The sequence below is a fragment of the Phocoena phocoena genome, chromosome 13 (assembly GCF_963924675.1).
Source record: "Phocoena phocoena chromosome 13, mPhoPho1.1, whole genome shotgun sequence".
In the NCBI taxonomy this organism is placed as follows: domain Eukaryota; kingdom Metazoa; phylum Chordata; class Mammalia; order Artiodactyla; family Phocoenidae; genus Phocoena; species Phocoena phocoena.
The window spans coordinates 42,869,403-42,890,664 of NC_089231.1; the positions used below are offsets into that span (position 1 = coordinate 42,869,403).

Consider the following 21,262-nt stretch of genomic DNA (forward strand, 5'->3'; position numbering starts at 1 on the left):
AAAACTGAGAGTAGGGGAAGGTCATCTAGCTGCAGTTAGGTCTGTACGCCTGCTCTGAAGTCACAAAGAAGTTGGAGAGTTGTTATTGTTGTTGTTGCTGCTATTTGGAATGTGTCCCCTGTGTGTATTGAACGTGGGATTTCCTGTCAAAGTTGAGAGAGAAACAATGCCTTTGAAAAATGCTGCTGAGATTAAAAAAAAAAAAAGACTGTTGGAATTGGCAATCATGTTTTATTGGCTCCAATTTTAAATGCCGTTTTTAATGAGCCCTAGCAGAGGGTTGCTTTCTCTTTTTAGAAAAGAGAAGCAGTATCTTCTCAGTTTCTCATGATAAAGCATCATGATTCCAGATGCCAGGCTATCCCAGTCTAATCCACCTAAGTGCTATGTTAGAAAGTACATGGTTTAAGAATCCACCATGGCCTTTTCCCACTCAGAACGATGTCCTAAACATGGGGTCCACTTTCTGCAGCCTTATGGAATTAAATGTTTATTTTTTCCATCATGATGTTTCTACCAGACCTAGGTAACTGAACTTTTAGGAAACTGGAAGATATTCTCTACAGTTGTTTAGGGAGCACTTGTATTCAGGTGAGGCCCACGGGAGGCATGGGAAATCTTGAACTTAGAAATCTTGTAAGTTGATCTTTCTACTATTTTCAAGAAATGAATTGTAGTGTCAGAACATGAGAGTTAAGACAATAACACAAACGAGGATCCAAACTCATGTGATTGAATAGTGAACACAGGAGTCCAAGCGACAATAACATGGAATGTATTTTTGTTTTGTAAGAGTTCCAATTTGCCTAAAAATCAAGATGGTAAGCTTAATGTGACAGGCAAATGTTACCACACCAAGGAACACTGGTGATCAATATTCTGTTATTTTAACTTTTGTGAGTTACAAATATACTTAACTTAGCATGTATCATACTGTTAAGTTATAGTCCTGAACATACATTTATTCATATTTTTTAAATGTACAATCTAGTATAAATTCAGAAACCCAGAAGGGTAATAAAATTAAGATTTAACTTGTTCTAAGAGTAATTTGGGGAAATAAGCATTATAAATTTGATCCAATAAATAAGCTTGAAGTCCTCATTGCACTTTTACCTGATAAATATGTCCTAGGTTTCAGTGTTGGAAGAGTTGACTTTCAAAATGCAAAATCCATTTCCCACCTTAGTCTGGATTTAGCATGCCAGCTGGGGCCTGCTGGCTCTGTCCTGGTGGATGGCTGAGATACTAGGATGCCTGGCTCCGTGACGACACCGTCCAGCTTCACTGGGCCATATCATTTGAAGGATATGTAGTGGCGTCTGACCACTGAATTCTTACAAGTGTCATGGATGCTGCAAGAATCTGATACTTCTGCCATAGGAAGAAAACTGTATTTTCCTTTAAAAGCGGAAGATACGGAAAATAGTTCATGTGAACCTATTGTTGATCTCAAAGTAATATAATTTAGACTTTGTTCCATTATTAGTAACTGAAGCATTTTAATTTCAGGGACTAATTACATTATTCTAATTTTAATTCACAGAAAGAATGCAAGAATAACCACCAAGATCTTAACTTAAATGTAGACAAAAATGTTGTAAGTTGCAACCAATAGTATGATATCAGCCCATTTGTTATAGCATCAGAGCAATATAAAAATGTTCTCTCAGTCTTACATGTAGTCTAACAGAGGGATAAGTGTGTTAAACAATTGTTTTTGAAATTGCATCACTTTTATTGAAGACAATTGAATGGAAGGGCATTGTATTTATTACTTTTTATCCACCTGTAGTCTAAATATGAAAGAGTTCCTCAAATTCAGAGGAGGAGTGGGAAAATTTAAATTGGCCAGTCTGTTGGAATAAGTTCAAAATACAAGCATATAGAATAACTTCAGAAGGAATTTACTTGTTTAAGAATACATGTTATCTATAGAATGTAGGACTATTAATATAATAACAATATTTTAAATATTTTTTTAAATTATTGAGTAATTTTGAATTTTTATTAAGTCTAGAAAAATAAAGCAAACCAAGCGTAGAGGCTTTATAAATATGCAAATTAATTTTTTTATCCTAGTTGCTTAGTTTTTCTGATTATGACATTTATACTCAGATTCACATTTTATTTTAGCAAACTAAGCATTAAGGATATTAAAAATAATAGACTTATTATCTTATATTAAAGTATATACATAACTAATTTAAGACCACAGGACCTGGATGGACAAAAATTAAAATATTTTGAAGTCTTATTTCTTATTTTCATATTGCTTTATTGCAAGAAATGGGACACTTAAGACATAAGTTTTGAAAAAGTTTCTGGGAAAGTCATTATTAAAGGCTTCTAAAGCAAAAAAATTTAATAGAGTGACATGACATGCAACATTTAGTGCATTAAAAAGTAAATATCAAAAGACTTGTAGTATAAGTTTAGCTTAAGTAACCCAAAAAGTTTTTTTATTTGTATTTTTAAAATTTTTATGCATAATTTAGTAATTGTCCCAAATAAGTCAAATTGGACTGGCTTAATTAACTTCTCTTTTACATTTTCATTGCACCTCCCACAATGTAACAGTTAAATAAATGTTTAGTGAAAGTTGAAGGCACTAAAATTATAAAATAAGAAAGCCTCAGTGTTACATTTTACCAAAAGTTCTTCGACCTATGTTACTATTGCACATAACAAAAGTCCATTGAACCTCCTCCAGGAGAACACCTGTAATAGAAAAGCGTTCATAAAAATAATTATATTTTTAAAATATTTAATCACCAGCTATTACAGTCCTGTATACAGGCCTGTATTGAAGTGTAATTTTGAAGAGATTATATTTTATAGATGATAAAAGGCTACCTTATAAAGATTTCACTTTCTGCAAAACAGTCTATTTAAAGATTTCATATAAATTAATATAAAAATCTATTTAAACATCAGAAATACTAATTATCTATTTGCTAAAATGACTTGCAATGATTAAAAAGCCATTAGAATTCCTTAAGGCACAGTTTTGATTCCTGGTTTTGGTGCTTAGAAAATGTTTCTTTAAATGTAGGACAATATTTTCTATTGATTCCCTTCCTAAGACCTGAATAACAACCTTAACAAAGCAAACTAATCTTGTGTCCATGCATCCTCTAAATTGTGATTTCCCTTTATGTCAATTTGATACCCTCAGATAAGAACTTGTTAGGTAGTTAGATTTTGTATCAGAAACCATATCAACCATTCAGAATACAATTTGTTTATTATCTAAAACAGGACCATTGATTACAAAATTATATCACAGATATGGAAGCCAAATAGTTATATCCTACAATCAAAAAGCAATTAGAGTAGATATTAGTGCATTGCATTGGCTCGGAGGACTTACTGACAATAGTGGACATGTTCAAATTTTAACTCATCTTTGTTTTTTTTCCCCATACTTATGAACACATTGAGGCTCACTCATTACCTTAGCTAATTTCTAAGTATCTCAACTTTCTTATATTAAAAATACAGTGAAAAATGTTACCTTACTTACAACAGTTACTTCATACCAGGTGATATTCTAAGCCTTTTACAAATATTAAGTTATTTAATGCTCATAATAACCCTAAGGGATGGGTACCATCATTTGTTTCATTTTATGCATAGAAAAACTGACGTACAGAGAAGTTAAGCATTTTGCCCATGGCTGCACAGCTGGTAAGTGGTAGAGCCCAAGTCTGAGCCCAAGCAGTTGTGGCTCTTGGGTCCTTGTTCTCATCCATGGTGTTCTGCTTCTTACTATGAGCCTCTCTATTCTGTCATATAATCTGGTGATTGACCCTAGAGTTATATGTAGGTTTAAGACTTCCTTTTTGGAAAGACATTTGTGAGGGTTAACTTTTAATGTATCTGACTTTAAAAGAAGTTAAGGACATGTATTATTCTGGACCAAAGGTCAGCTTTTTTGTTTCTGTAAAAGGTCAAATAGTAATTATACTTGGCTTCAGGGTCACACTAACTCTGTTGCAGCTACTTCACTCTTCCTTGGTAGCACAAACACAGCCACGGACAATATGTAAATGAATGAGCATGGCTACGTTACAATAAAACTTCATTTGTGAGCATTGAAATTTCATGTAATTTTCACATGTTATGAAATATGATTCTTCTTTTGATTCTTTTCCATCATTTGAAAATCTAAAAACCATTTTGTGTTGGGGGGGTGCTGTATAAAAACAGGAGGCAAGCTGGATTTGTTCTGTGAGTCATAGTTTGCCAAAACCCATTTTAGGCACTTGGGATACATCAGTGAACAAAATGGACACAAAACTTTGCCCTTATTCTAGTGGAAAGAATCCCTCTGGTGTTCTTGCTTCTGTTTGGAAGGAATTCAAATCTAAATAATTCTATCATGCTAAGTTAAAATTTCAACTTTCTGTAGTAAGACTTAAGAATTTGAATAGCAACCCCAGGAAGGTAAATGGTGATTAATTAAAAGAGTGAATGCATTGCTCATTTTTTTCTAACATACTGGATATAGAACCAACTAACATAGATTGGTCATTATTCAAAATAGGCTTTAATATCATTGATATGGTATTTTAATGATTTCCAGGAGGAAAGTAGAGGAGCCAGGTACATTTAACACACTGCTTTCTGAGACTGACATGTACATATCGAATAAATGAATCTAGGCATATGAATGAACATGTGACCAATTATTCTTCTAAATGCCAACCTGTATCTCCAGCTGCTATGATCAAAGGGCATTCTTGGCAGGATTCCTGACTTCTGAGTGCATCATCTGGATTGAGTATGTCTATAGAACCTCCCTGCCTTCTCCAAAGTGGGTAACCTCTGGAGGAGCGTGTGTGCTGCTGTAGGTTTGGCTTATGTGTCTATCTCCCCGACTGGATCAAGTGCCTGGACTTGACCCCAGAGTGTGAGTTCAGTATGAATGCGTATTGGTCTTAAATATAATTGTGGTGGACACTTAGGATTTGTTTCAGTTTCTTGTGAATTGACAAAGCCAATGAAAGATGAAAATGGAGGTAATTTTAAAGATGATTACATACACACACACATACACGCACACAACTGCTGTTTGCCAGTAATAATGGTACCTATCACTAATTGAGCACCTACCATGAGTGAGCTTGACAGAGTACTTACATTCTTTCTAATCCTTTCAATCTTTTAACACATTAGACAGTTGAGGCTCAGAGAAAATAAGTTGTCCAATTATCTGAATAATGTTGAGTTGGGAGTCAATTGTCATCATCTGAAGAATAGTCTCTTATTATGAGTGCATATGGTAAATATGGCCTCTATGAAAAGCAAACTCCAATCTACACCTCCCATATCTTTGTTTTACCACAGCACAGTAGTGATTAAAAGTTCCAACCCTCTAACACATCTTCAAACCACCCAACCAATGAAGAAGAGTGAGAGGAAGACAGTAGAAAGCCCAGATTTTTTTCCTACTGGTCTACCATACTCAATTATTAGTTCTGAGATTAAGGGGCTAAATAATGAGATTGCTGAGATTATCACTATGATACTGACTTACTAAAAATAAGATGAGCCAATGTGTTTTAAATAAATCAATAAAAATAAAAACTTTTCAGCTTAACTTTGAAAAATAATTGTGAAAATAAAACAAACCAAGACAAAGCCTTGGAGCTTGTATTGGAACCAAGAGATTGCCCCCAGCCCCCTAGATTTCTGTGCACTGGAGTCCTAGAGAAGCTATCAGCTTTGTTTCTGTGAAGACAAGAGAAAGCTCTTCACATTGGTGATACTTACAGGTGATAAATACAACAGGTAGAAGCCAGAATTATAAAAATACTCGTATGTTTTAATAACAGAAAATAAGATTAGTCTAATTGAAAATTTATTCTGCTTATCTTTTGTTTCAAGAAAATCATTTTAGGGGCTTCCCTGGTGGCGCAGTGGTTGAGAGTCTGCCTGCTGATGCAGGGAACACGGGTTCGTGCCCCGGTCCGGGAAGCTCCCACATGCTGCGGAGCGGCTGGGCCCGTGAGCCATGGCTGCTGAGCCTGCGCGTCCGGAGCCTGTGCTCCGCAATGGGAGAGGCCACAGCAATGAGAGGCCCGCGTACTGCAAAAAAAAAAAAAAAAAAAAAAAAGAAAATCATTTTAACATTCGCTACACTGTAGTGTTTATGCCTTCTGTCATTCATTTGGAATTTCAGAAAATATATTCAGTGCTATGTCATTTCCATCAACATCCAAGTTAATTCTTGATGCATGAATTACTAATGATTTCTCTTAAAAAAACCAAACAAATAAGCACTGTTATGATATGGGCAGGACAGTGAGTTAACCAGGGGAAGGACTCTCGGTTGTAACATATAGTGAGTATGTCTATTTTACTGTAAATATCAAAAGAGCTTATTTACTCGCAAGCATTAATGACAATCAGGTTAGAACTATTTGCAGCATTAGAAGTAAAGCAGAAAGGCACTAGAGAAAGCTTATGGTAGTTGGGAAATGAAAATAGCAAATATTTGTGATAGAGAGAAAATAAATCAACGGGAAGTAAAAAGAAAAAATGGCAGTAACAAAAATGCAAGGAAATATGGGAAATCAAAGAAATTATTAAGATATAAACCATCTGAAAAAGAAAGAAAAAGAGAACTAGTAGTAAAGGAGGACGGGCAAGAAAATTCTAGAGTTTGGAGAGTAGACGCTCAATATTCGCTGAACTAATAAGCACAAATTAAGAAGCATTTAAGTCACTACATAGTGAACATATAATTTGCAGAGTTATGGACAAAGTTCCACTAAAAGGAAAAAAAACCTCTTTTCCTCAAAAGAAAAAATTTTTCAACAAGCAAAAAATGGTCAGTCATGGGCCCTTCACTCCTATAATTTGATTCAGTTCAATAATTATATATTTGTAATCTGAGTTAAGATGTTTTATAAATAACTCTATGTTCTTGTGCTAGATAATGCAGTAGCTTCAGAAGCATCAGGGTTTAAAGGGGCAGTCTGTTACGCCAACAGGAGGAGATGAAAATGTAACTGTATTCTTTGTAAATCTTGATTCTCAGTATAATTAGAGCTGGCAGCAGACCTGAGAAACGAGGGGACCTTCATGACCTTGGGCAGATTTTCTAAACCCATGCCCATGGCCGTGCCACGTCCACGGTGGGAATTTGGGATGATGTGTCGAATTTACCACTAACAAGAAGTTCTGCCACGGAATATCACCCAAACTTATGCTGAACACGTATAACACACCAAACTCTGTGCTATGCTCTGAGATACAGAGTGAAGAAGACAGACACATTCGTGACTTCACGTGGTTTACCGTATAAGGAAAAAGAAATAAGTACACAGATTAATCACACTGGTAATACATGCTATAGATTGGAAAAGTGCCATTTGCTGGGAAACGGTATAACACAGTGCTGTAACCTTGTCGGAGTGGCCGAAGAGTTCTTTCTCTACAGAAGAGGTTTAAGATGAACTTTGAGAGATGAGATATCCAGAGTAGTGGGTCTGGGGGAAGGCAGGGTCTGCAGGTGGGAAAGGCATAAGCTGAGAGAGGAGTACGTACACGAACACTAGGCGGCAAAGAGTTCGGTACCTTCCAGGGGCTGAAAGGAGGTGTGTGTGGCTAGAGATTGTGCAGGAAGGGTTGTCCAAATCATAGAAGAAGTTGTGGGCTTTGCCAAAGATTATCCACTGCATGGATGAATTCCATATGGAAAAATCAGCGTGCTTGTATACTTGAAATGAGTAAATGATCAATACTATATTGGAAACACTGCCGCCTTTGAATTTGTAAACATAAGTGTGTATCTTAGCTCTACTTTAGCTGAGTCCCAAATCAGTAAAATGGGTTAAGAATTATAGTTCACCTTCCTGGGGTTTTGGTAAGGATCAGCTCAGAACGTGAAAAAACTCCAAACAGAAAGTGCTAGTTGTAATTGATTTCTTTTTAATTTTAAAAGATACACTAAGCAAAGTTACCTGAATACGTTTTTGCCCATCTAGAAAATTCTTGAACATATTTGTGATTTCACTGATAGCACAGAAATAGTCAGCCTTCTAAGGACCTAAGAGTGAAGTTGGAGGGACCTGAAGGTGAACACAAGGTCATCAGAAGGAAGTGGGAGAATCAGAATTTTTCATTGCTCTCAGCAATTTATATTTCATTCCTGAAAATGATGGCCTTTTTAGGTATAAGAGTCTCCATTTCTTCCTTTCACAGAGGAGAGTCCCTCCTCTTTTTAATCTCATACATTCGATGTAGGGCTTGGTTTGCTGCCGCTCTTAAAGCCTCTGGCGTCCGCGTCTGGCTCTCTGCTCCCACAGCGCCTGCGAGCGGGTTGGTAAGTTACACCTGCGCAGGGACCGGAGCTTCCTCCGAGCTCAGCTGGGCCACCGTATGGAGACTGGCTCACTGGAGGCTGCAGAGAAGTGAACTGAAGAATTACAGTCGGTTTCACTTCCCTGCCTTATGTGCCTTCAGGTGCCTCTGAAGACAGACGAGGCCAGTGAAATGGAGAGGAGGACGAAGAGAGAAAGACCTAGGTTAGAAAAGAAAAGAGTCCTTGAAAATGTAGAGGCATCGTTGAAAAATGCGGAGGGACGGATGTGTTTGCGTGTCTGCGTGCGTAGCCCCAGACACTGCGTACTGCGGTCTGCCAGCTTGAAATTTTCTGTACGGTGGCTTCTGAGAGGTGTTTTTATCAGCTAAAGGTCTATTTTGCGTGTGGGTGGGGCCGGGACAGTCAAAGATTCAGTCTGGCACTGAGTGAGGAGTTACTGGGTTGGGAGGGTCAGTTTTTCGCCAAAAAAGAAAATAGTCGTATTTTGTAAATCCTGCTTAGAACAAAGCAGCAGACTCTGTCTGGCCCTGATTTTTAGCACCCCTCAGATCCAAGCACACCGGAACATCCTGGGCAAATGGAAAGGATTAGAAGAGGGAATGGAAAATCTGTGAGTCAGAGAGGGAAACTTCGAAGGAAGAACTTTAATGCTTTAGGATGCGCACACCAGGACCTCAGCACTTCCTACCCCATATGCATTATCAGGGGGCCATGGATACTGTGAGGGATCCCAGCCAATACTGGTGTGTTATAGAGGCAGAAGTGTGAGCCTCCTAGCAGGGACCAATTTGGTGGATTGGTTACTATGACAACTGTACCACTACTGTCAGTGGCAATTCCTGTAAACTCCCTGTCTTAAGGTTTTCACAAGGGTTCACTCCAGAATAACATCTGTAGGTACAGACTACAGAGTAAAGCTAGGAGATATAGGTATGGAGAGAAAGAGACTATGACATAATAGGAGGTACAGATACAAGTGTTATGTTATAGTGCAACTATCTTAAACAGTTCTATTGCATAGTAATTAAGACCTAAAATTCAGACCGATGCAGGTCAAATCCCACCTTGACCACTTAAAAGCTGGCTGTCTTTGGGGAGTTTACTTAATCTTTTTTCAGATCGCTTACCTCTGAAATGTAGATAATGATACCCACCTCATCAGGGCGATTCTGAATGTTGGGAGAATGTATGTACTGTACTTAACACAGTACCAGACGGTACATACTTAATCATTGATAGCTTTTATTCTTATAGGAATAGTTCTGTTGATATCCAATTTGCGTTTCTGTTCACTGGTTAGGACTCCTAATTCCATACAGGATGTTCGTTCTAGAGCCGGATTCTCACAGTCTGGGTCCCACGTACTGCTCTGATAGTGATAAGGTTTAGCTGACAGTGTCCGTTTTATCCACCTTTGAGTAAACTACAGAGCTGAGGCCAGTCCTGAGTCTGGTCCATTCCCTTGTTCTATCCATGTCAGCAACTGGAAAAGTTAGAAAAGCCTTTGTGGATTCAGGTTGAACAGCTTTTTTGAGGTGTAATTTACATCCAACACAATTCACCCATTTCAAGTGTACAATCCAAGGAGCTTTAGTATATTCACAGTGTTTGCCACCATCACCACAATTAATTTTAGAACATTTTTACCACCCCCTCCAAAAAGACCCCATACCTATTAGCAATCAGCCCCCATCTGCCCCTGCCCCTTGCAGGTGTAGGCAACCACTAATCTACTTTCTGTCTCCATAAATCCATAGATTTTCTTATTCTGGACATTTCATATGGAATATGGCATCATGCAATATATGGTCTTTGGAGCTGGCTCCTTTCATGTAGCATAAGTTTTCAAAGTTCATCTATGTTGTAGCATGTAACAGGACTGCATTCCTTTTTATGGCTAAATAATATTCCATTGTATGGATAAACCACACTTTATCCATTAGTGGATGGACATTTGGTCTGTTTCCACTTTTTGCTTTTATGAATAGTGCTGCTATGAGCATTTATTTACAAGTTTTTGTGTGAACATGTTTTCATTTCTCTTAGATACATACCTAGGAGTGGAATTTGCTGAGTCTTATGGTATCAGTTAACACTGAACAAGTGTTTAACTTTTTGAGGAACCGTCAGAATGTTTTCCAAAGCGTCTGCACTGCATTCTCACTAGCAGTGTATAAAGGCTCCAATTTCTCCACATCCGCACCCACACTTAATACCTGCCTTTTTGACTGTAGCCATCCTAATGGATGCAAAGTGCTATCTCACTGTGATTTGCATTTCCCTAATGGCTAATCATGCCGAGCATCTTTTCGTGTGTTTATTAACCACTTGTATATTTTTTGGAGAAAAGTTTTTTTCAAATCCTTTGGCCATTTTTTAGTTTGGTTATTTTCTTTTTCTTATTGAGTCGTAAGAGTCTTTTTGGCATTTTTAAGAGGGCTTCTTATGGTTCCTAGATCACAGCTGGGGGCACCTTCTGCAGGAATTGGGTGTTCCATTTGACAAAAATGAAAATCAAATGCATGCACGTGTACAGTGGAAAATTCTCTAGATACTTTCATAAGGCACATATGTCTTATTAAAATTCTTGGTTTTTAGTGTGGCAGAGGAAACTATCTGTGGTTGATGTTTGTTTTCTTCTTCATTTGATTATTTTGGCTTTATGTTGATTTAGGCATTATATTCCTCAAGTGGTAGTTGCACTTGGTGTAGCAAATCTTTTATTCAAAGAAAAAATATTTATTACTCAAGTTATTTATTTACATTGTCTTAAAGGCACATCAGAAAGTTTTATTCAAACTATGTTTATACAATAATTATTTTAGGGAAATGAGGTAAAATTCTTTGACTGCCAAGACAGTGATGACTCATAAAAACCACTGAAGAAGAAGAAATTTTTTAATAAAACCTGAAAAACAGATGCTCTTATTCGAAAAGGGATGCAAAAGTGTTCCTTGTGGGGCTGAGCAGGAAACAGCACAGCCCAGGATTTTCAGTCATGGCTGACATTCAACTGAGGGCTTCCCTATATGTATCACCAAGGCAGTTTTTGACATGGAAAAGCTAAATTCATCATGAGAATAACTTGTCTGGTTTCGTCTTCCTTTGCTACAGTGTCCTTGCCATTTTCCTTAGGGACAAAAAATATCGACTGCTCTTGACAAGAAATTACTTTTACTACGCTTAGTAGGTTAGGTTACTTCACTGACTCTTTTTTTTTTTAAGTTTTTAATTTATTCATTTATTTTCTTTTTGGCTGCATCATGCAGCATGTGGGATCTTAGTTCCCTGACCAGGGATTGAACCCAGGCCCACAGCAGTGGAAGCGTGGAACCCTAACCACTGGACCGCCAAGGAATTCCCATAGGTTACTTCACTAACTCTTGCTTTGAGTGTATGAATGTGGCAGAATGTTCAGCAAATCATTTCCTAAGCTTAATGTTTATGCTTCCAGATGGAACAATTTCTATTTTGATTATGAATCTCTTTGAACAATCAAATTCTTCCTTTCTGTTAAAAGAGTTACATGTCTATTACACGACAAAGAAGACTTGAGGCCACCATCATAGATCTGAGTGCAAAGCAGTAGAAATTTTAATGTGGATTTCTTATCTAGCTATTCAAAGGGACCAAGTGTTATTAAAAGCATGCGATAACTTCATAGGTTTTAGTAGCACTACCAACAGATCCCAGGTAAGCAGATAATTGCCTAAATTAGTCACTATGTGTGTTTAGAAGGCAGGCACCTTCTCCCCTTGGCAGAATTATAGAGAAGATACCTAATTCAAGGTAGTCAGTTCAGAACCCTGAGAAGCCCAATAAACTTCATCTGTCACTCAGACATTATTTTTATTTATTTATTTACTTTTTGCGGTACGCGAGCCTCTCACTGTTGTGGCCTCTCCCATTGCGGAGCACAGGTTCCGGACGCGCAGGCTCAGCGGCCATGGCTCATGGGCCCAGCCGCTCCGTGGCATGTGGGATCTTCCCGGACCGGGGCACGAACCCATGTCCCCTGCATCGGCAGGCAGACTCTCAACCACTGCGCCACCAGGGAAGCCCTCAGACATTCTTATATTCAAAATTTGGAAAGAGAAAGCAGACAAAGCAAAACTGAAATAGTTAAACACCACTTTGTTGCACTCAAACTCAAGATCTGTGATTGCTCCAGAGTTAGGAAGCAGCAAACAAAACCAGCGGCAAGCAAAAATCCATTCCAAGGAAGGGGCACCCCCTGTACAGGAAGAAGCCCCTCAAGTCTCGCATCAGCCTAGTCAAACTGAGAGCCCAGGTTCCAGAACACGATAGTCTTTTTGACCTAGAAAGAATAATCTCACCTCAGAAAGATTTTTGTGGAGAGTGCCTCCCATTTTTTATGGCAAGGAAACTTTAGAATCTCAGAGCATGAGAAACGTTTGAAATGTCTGAAAGCACAAAGAAATGTATGTCTATAGCTTCACAGACACTAATTAGAGTCTGCCACAAAAGCTTATGGGAATCACTTCTCTCCTTTATCCATATCTGTTCTTATCCCTCCTGGTCGCCCTGCCTTCATTGGAACATTGTTAACCATTAACATTTACTGCATATGTAAGTAGGCGAGCACCAAGCAGAGGAGGAGATAAGGAGTCTGCCTCCCATATTCCAAATTCTCCATACGGTGAGGTTGGCTGCTATAAAATACAGCTGTTGTGTGGTGAAATTAAGACGATCCTTTCTTAAAGCAGTCGTGCAGGTTTTGACCATTGAAGTCTCCTTCTCAAGTGTCAGTTCCCAAAAACGAGTGTGAGAGCCATTGGCATCATTCTGCCCTGTGTTTCTGTTGGCTGGTTAGTTCTGTTAAGGACTGTATTAGTCCACTCGAGCTGCCATAACAGAATAAATATGGACTAGGTAACTTAAACAACTGAAATTTGTTTTCTCACAGTTCTAGAGGCTGGAAGTCCAAGATGAAGATCCAGCAGGGCTGGTTTCTGGTGAGGGCTCTCTTCCTGGTTTTCAGACAGCTGCCTTCTCACTGTGTGCTCACATGGCCTGTCCTCTGTATGCAGAGCTGGGGGGTGGGGTGGGGAGAAGAAGAAGGGAAACTCTGGTGTCTCTTCCTCTTCTTATAAGGACACCAGCTCTATTAGATGTGGGCCCCACCCTTATGACCTCATTTCACCTTAACTACCTCCTAAAAGCCTTATCTCCAAACACAGTCACATTGGGAGTTAGGGCTTCAACATAAGAATTTGGAGGCAACACCATTCAGTCCAAAACAAGGGCTAAGAATAGAACAGAAGGAATTATAAAACAGGTTCGAGGCACTAACTGAAATGTTGCTTTTCAACTAGGTCTATACAGGCAAAATTATCTAGGCAGATGAGCAATTATCTAAGTCAGCAATGTGTTGATAGATCCTCCAATAATACAAACCTAAAAGAGAAAAAAAAAGTACAGATCTGTTTTCCTCAGCCCCCTAAAATCTTGCCTAGATCAGTAGTTTTTTTTTTTTGTGGTACGCGGGCCTCTCACTGTTGTGGCCTCTACCATTGCAGAGCACAGGCTCCAGACGCGCAGGCTCAGCGGCCATGGCTCACGGGCCCAGCCGCTCCGCAGCATGTGGGATCTTCCCGGACCGGGGCACGAACCCGTGTCCCCTGCATCGGCAGGTGGACTCTCAACCACTGCGCCAGCAGGGAAGCCCATAGATCAGTAGTTCTTTGAAGAATCAACCATAGAGCTTTTTTATTGAAACATCTTCCCTAGTCCTACCCAGAGATTCTAAATGGATTGATCTGGAGCGTGGACCCAGGAACCTGCATATTTAGCAACTTCCTGGGTGATTTTGGGACCACACTGTGAAAATCACAAGACTAAACAGATGCTTCTGTTTTCCAATTTGCTACGTATCTATGGACGATGGAAGAAAATACTGATTGCGATTTACTGGAAGATAAGTTTAAGGAAAATTTGTTGAAAATTAAAAGAAATCAGATTCACTGACATGAGAAAAAGGGAAATGAGTCTTAGGGAAAGTTATTGGAATTACCGGACTCTAGGGGATATGTTTCTGGATGATGAAATTTGGGTACCTACTGTGCTAGAGAATTTTCAGGATAATTCAAGCCACACAGTATAGAGTCCACAATTCAGCTTCAGAGAATGTGGTGTATTTTCCCAGAATAATTTGTTTCTGCCCGTCAGAGATCTGATGATTGTAAAGGACAGTGTCAGGGATTGGCTGATCGGTGAGTCTCAGAGGCTTCTGCAAATTCCCCTTCCTGGGGGTATGTTGGAGAGCCTCCCAGATCCTGCAGAGCCCTCGAGCCAGGGTTTCCTTTATCACTTAGCCCCTCCAGGGTTGGTGAAGCAGCAAAGAACAGGCTCCCCACAGGGAGGGAGAGGAAAAGAAGAGGAAGATAAGAAATTCCTATTTCACCCACCACAGTGGGGTGTCCCTAAGCTGGATCCCACAAGCCACACCTCATCGTCTCCACATCTCACACCCCAGGCCTGCCTCAGTCCCTCACGGCTTCTCTACCCCAAAATAAGGATAACTTTCATTTATCTTAATCCCAGGATGATTTCATAACATTATTTTTCCCCTAAAAATAAATTCTGGGCCCATGTAGAGGGTATCAGTTACAACTCCCTTTTTTTGAAAATGGATACCTATTTATTGCCGTGAATATCCCAAGAGAAGCATGGGGTGATAGGTTCAGTTACCAACTAACTTTTCTCCCTGTCTCTCTGCATGACCACTCCTGCAGTGATGCTCCAACTGGCAACAGCCTGCCTGGCGGGAGGCTGGCTCCTGTTACTCAGTACGAGCTTCCTACTTTCCCCATGAGAAATCTTTCCCTGGAGTTAGAGGAATGGATAAAATCAGTCTCTAGACCCGTGAGGTGTCAGTCAGCCCATTGTCCGCTCATCCTGAATGGCTGAACTTCTATTTTGTTAAAGATTCATTTTTACTGTTAGGTCTGGAACTGTCAGATACAAGTAATTTCAGCGGGAGGTATGTAACATCCTGAACTTGGATTTTCAGCGTCATCATGTGATCTTGTGTCTTTCTGCACTTTGTCTTGTGCAGCAGGTACCAACATTTCCCCAGGTCAGGAAGTCACTCTTTTCTCTTCAGAAAGGCGGCCAGATGGGAGGGAGAGAGAGAGAAGTCTCAGTAATGAGATTGGTTCTCAAGAGGCAACGTAGTCTAATAATTGGCCTTTATTAGGGGTTTAAACGCAGGCATTACTTAGGCGTCCATCACTGGCATGAGAGTGATGCTTTATCGCTTTTCATCACTAGGCTACACAGAGCTTGAATAGCTCCTTGGTGACAGGCTGCGCAGAACCACTTCTCTCTTGAGTTTTTTCCTATGACACAAACATTGGTGTCCCTGCCAGCGTGTTGGGTGGCATCTGTTTTAGTGAGTAGGGAGACCCCGAGTCCCACTTGGAGGCAGGAGGATTAGTCGAAGAGGTCATACTTGCCACACAACTTCCTCCCAGGAATAGGGAGGATTAATGAGATGCTATTCCCATTGCAATTCATGCTCCTCAGAAAGTCACTATGTACTAGGTATTAGAATTAGAGATTATATAGGTAATCAAGCAAAGAAGATATGCAACTACTTCTAGTTACCAAAGGAAGCTTTCATCTAGGAGGTTGGGGGCGGGTGGAAATGCAGTGAGTATAAAGGTGGCTGGAAGCCATTTTTCCTCATGAAGCAAAGGACAAGGAGTGAAGTGTGAAATGCTATGTACAGTATAAAGATAGACCCATTCTGGCTTATGAACTAAGCCTTGGGGAGGCTTACATTTCATGGATTCAGATGAGGACCTTAAGACACTTTTGTCATATCTGCCTCTGCCATCATGAACCAGTCTACAGCTTTGGTGTTCAGAGAAATGTGGCAAAAACATCAGTAAACTACCCCACCTGCATGCTGGAGGACCCGGTGACATTCTGAGTTCAGTATGTGTCAGTGAAGAATTGTGGAAGAATGTCCTAGTGTGCTACGGGGGCTGGGGTGAGAAGTGAAGGAGTGGGAAGATGGTTCACTACAATTGTAACATGCAAAGCTCCAGTCATTCAACATGTTGAGCTTCTCATGGTCAAACCTGTAAGAAGGGGCCAAGTTGGAATGTTGACTAGGTTTTCAGAGTCACAGGTTTTCAGAATGTGACTAGGGTTCAAGATTTTAAAGTCCTGGTTTCTTCCATTTACTCTAGTGTGTCCTCAACTATGGTTTACCTGCCACTGGTAGAATGTGAGACCATTTCAGATGGTACACAAGAAGCCATTTTTAAATTTATTTTAATCCTTAGGTATTACTATATTTTAACATGTGTTAGAGGTAAAACACAGTTAACCCATGAAGTCCATGATTCATAAATATAATTGCTGGAACAATGATTCTCAATACCGGTTGTATATTAGAACCACACAGAAAACTTAAAAAGATTTTTAAAAGACACCGATGCTGGGTCCCACAGTAGATCATGAAATCAGAATCTCTGAGAGGCACCCCGACCCTAAATATTTTATAAAAGCTCTCCCAGATGGTCCTAAAGAGCAGCCACCATTGGGAAAGACTAGAACACACTAGGGATTAAGCATTTTAAAGTGATCAGTTTTAAATAAAATATAAAGTAAATAATATACGGATATGGCAAAGATCATTAAAGCCCTGTATTGTGCTAATAACTGAAATTGGGTAAACTTCCCTCTATCGTGGGTAGCTCCCATTCTGATCCTAGGTAGCAGGTTAGATTTGGGGGTTAATCAACAAGACTGTCTGTTCTCCAATATGTCACCCTCTGACACTTCCACATTTTGGTTCAGAAACGTGGCTTTTCCTCTTTCCCTTTTACCTTTTGACACCCCCATCACCACACCCACTGACTAGACCTTAAAACAGATGAGGAAAAAAAAAGGATGATGAGAATCTGTAATGACATATATCTGGATTAGTGGGATTGCAAATGACTTTGACTCTTTTCACCAGTTCGTTCTTTTATTCATCATTTCTTCATTCCTACAACAAGCATTTACTGAGTACCTATGTAGTACTAAGTCCTTTTTGTGTTTAACAAGAATTTTTCTCAGTGAGCCTGTGTTGTCTTTATGATCAAACGAATCGTAAAGTTACTCCCATTTTAGGAAAACTAAATACTGTATATGACTGACCATTCTCCAGTTACCACGCAGCCAAACTCCTGGCGGGAGATAAAGTGTCAGAAGACGGAAGCAAAGACATTTTCAGCCATTCCTGAGAATCACAGAAGGGTTGTGTACGAAAGCCCTAGAGACATTTCCTCTGTGAAATGGAAGAAATAAAACCCATCCCGAGGCACTGGAAGGTGCCCAAACCCTTTTTCCTCTATTCTTTCATCTGTTAAATGGGGATAATGATACTTTATGTTTACCTACCTCAGAGAGGCATTACCAGGTCTATTTAAAGGCTCTTCTGATGAAAGCTGCTGTGTAACTACCAAGAACAGCTATGATAAAAAAAAAAAAACAACTAAATACAGCAGCAAATCAGCTGGAACAAGTTCTCCAGGGAGTTTACTTCTCTGGAAAAATTTAAGAAAGGGGTAGCAGCTCTCCTCTGGCGACTTTTGGGTACCCTTCTAGCTGGAAGTTTAAGGAAGGCTAGCTGATCTGGAAAGTCTCCTCCTGGCTACTGATTTGGGATCTTTCTCTGTTTACTTTTCCCCCGTGGTCTAAGCAGTTTCCATCTGAAATTGCTCTTTCAAGTTTTTCAGATCTTAACTCAGAAACTGTTTTATCCGTGAAAAGAATCTCAAGCAAGGCAATAACCTATGACAGAGAAAGAGAGAGAGACTGTTTGAGAGAGACAGAGAGAGAGAGAGAGAGAGAGAGAGAGAGACAAAGAGAGAAAAGGGAGGCTATAATGTAGAGGATATGTGCATTTTATCGAGGATAAGTAATGGGGAATTCTTTGATAGTTTATAAAAAGAGGACCGAAGTAATCCATCATTAATGTCAGGCTTTGCTGAAATTCATTTGACAAAGCATGTAGGGTAAATTAGATGGGAGCAGAAGCTCACAAAGCAAGGACATCACTATTACAACAGCTCAAGAGAAAGTCAACCCAGCTGAATCAGGCTACTGGCAGTTCGGTTGAAATGAAGAGATATATATTTTTTATTTTGGAGTATAGTTGATTAACAATGTTGTGTTAGGTTCAGGTGTACAACAGAGTGATTCAGTTATACATATACATGTATCTATTCTTCTTCAAATTCTTTTCCTAATTAGGTTGTTACAGAATACTGAGCAGAGTTCCCTGTGCTATACAGTAGGTCCTTGTTGACTATCTGTTTTAAATATAGCAGTGTGTACATGTTACAGCTCTAGAATCCATAGGATTTGGTACAACATTGACTATAGCAGGAAAATGAGAGAAGAGTCAAGATTACCATACAGTTTGGAGAGTTGGATATCATAAGGTTTGGGGACTTCCTTAACAGAGAGAGATGGCAGCCAAGAATGAGTAGGTTGAATTTATGAACGAGATCTAGACCAATGCCATTGAAGGAAGCCCAGTGGTTTTATATTTTTGTTAAACTTGCTTGTGCAGTAAATATTCTGACTGTTTATAAACAGTGCACCTATGGTACCTGAAGAGGCTTCTAAACAATAAAAGAAACTGCCAAAATTCCAAAGATGGATTTTCAAGTGAGTGCTTTGTAAGCTTAATAACTATGCATAATAATAATCATTGTCATTTATCGATTGATTACTATGGGAACTACATACATATTTTCCATATGCAACTCAGATGTCAGCTGGTGGCTTTTCAGTTCTGGTAAAGATCTGGTAAAATTGTTGCAAACCCCTTCAATCCAAAGGCCTGTGGAAATCCAAAACCTGTCTTTGTCTCTGTGAATCCCCAGGGCTTTACATCTTCCCGAATTTCCCTGCCTCCGGATCACTACCAAACACCACTGCTGTACCACCAGATGTGAAATTGCCCATTCACTCACCGCTTGTATAAAATGCTAAGCCATCATAGGGTTAGCAAAGTTCACTGAAGTTGGATAGTCATGGGAAAGAGGCATAACTTCTTCCAGTCTTCTCCAGCCTCTCCCTACTGGATCATGTTGGGAGCATCAGCTTTTTTTGTTGTTGTTTGTTTTTATACATTTATTTATTTTTTATTTATCTATTTTTGGCTGCGTTTGGTCTTCTTTGCTGGGCTTGGGCTTTCTCTAGTTGCGGCGAGCGGGGGCTACTCTTCGCTGTGGTGCGCGGGCTTCTCATTGTGGTGGCTTCTCTTGTCGCGGAGCACAGGCTCTAGGCTTGCAGGCTTCAGTATTTGTGGCTTGAGGGTTCTAGAGCGAAGGCTCAGTAGTTGTGGAGCACGGGTTTAGTTGCTCCGCGACTTGTGGGATCTTCCCGGGCCAGGGCTTGAACGCGTGTCCCCTGCATTGATAGATGGATTCTTAACCACTGCACCACCAGGGAATTCCCAGGAGCATCAGTTTTTGTCTCCCCTCGCTGTGCAGAGACATTCATCTTTAAAGGCAACAGCAGCACGAAGTGCCCTTCGTTGGTTGAAGAGACTAGATCTAGGAGGTGGTTTTGTTTACGAGTTGCAGCCATTTCTTTTCCAAATAATGCTTAAATGACTTCATGTAACCCTCACAACATTCCCACTTTACAGATGAGGCAACTGAGGCTTCAAGAGGTTGAATACCAGCCCAAGTATAGAAACGTATGAAGTGGTAAAAAGAGAACTTCAGTCCAGGTCTGGCTGATTCTTAAATTAAAATTAACTTGGTCTTTAAAAGATGGAATAATTATTATCTACCCCCATTTACATTGCCCCTTCAAAACTGCTTAGTTTTTCCATTACATTTTTGTTTAAAAAAAAAAATGGGAATACACCTCTGCAGACCATATATGGGGAATTACAGAGTCAAAATCCCAGTATTGATGTATCATTTCAGAGAGAATGAGTTGGGATGACTAAAATATCTAAACCATGGAAATGTGATGCTATTACTTCTAAGTAATACAATTTGGATGTGGACATGGGCTACTCGCTTATCAAACCTCCAGATTACACAAAGGAATAGCTATACTGAGGATGATGGCGATGAGAGGAGGATGGTGATAGACAGCATTTAATTAGCACCACTGTAAATGCTTTGCATATATTGTTTTTAATCCTGAAGATTAAACAAACCTGTGTCTTAGGTCTATTCTTTTTTTTTTTTTTTAATAATATATTTTATTTACTTTTTTTTTTTTTTTTTTTTTGGTACGCGGGCCTCTCACCGCTGTGGCCTCTCCCGCTGCGGAGCACAGGCTCCGGACGCGCAGGCTCGGCGGCCATGGCTCACGGGCCCAGCCGCTCCACGGCATGTGGGATCTTCCCGGACCGGGGCACGAACCCGTGTCCCCCGCATCGGCAGGCGGACTCTCAACCACTGCGCCACCAGGGAAGCCCCTTAGGTCTATTCTTATCCCAGTTTTACACACGAGATTCAAGAGGACAAAGAAGCTAGCCCAAGGTCACTCATCTCAGAACAGCGGAAGCCAAAAGTCTCACCCCAATTGTGAGACCTACACTCTTAACAACCAGGCTGTCCTGCTTGGAGAATCGTGATATTTCCAATAGATGTCCCCACTAGAATGGAAGTACCTGCCACGAGAACAGGGAATTTATTCCTCTTGTTCGCACCATGACCTTTAGTGTTTAGAACATAGTAGAAACTGGAACATAGTAGAAACTCAATTAATAATTGCTAAATGATAAATTAATTGAAACAAAGTGTCTCAATCAGTAGAGGGTATAAAAGCATTTAAAAAGGGTAATGCATTGATATTTAAAATACTTAACTAGAAGAAAGATAGGATAGGGAAAAGCCTGACTTGACAACCTGGGTTGGTTTTTTTAAAAAC

General features: G+C 39.7%; 1 protein-coding gene across 1 annotated transcript in view; it reads left to right on the top strand.

Annotated features, from left to right (window-relative positions):
- Positions 1 to 21,262, top strand: part of KLHL14 (kelch like family member 14) — a 98,180-nt gene that overhangs the window by 1,632 nt on the left and 75,286 nt on the right. The window lies entirely within an intron of this gene.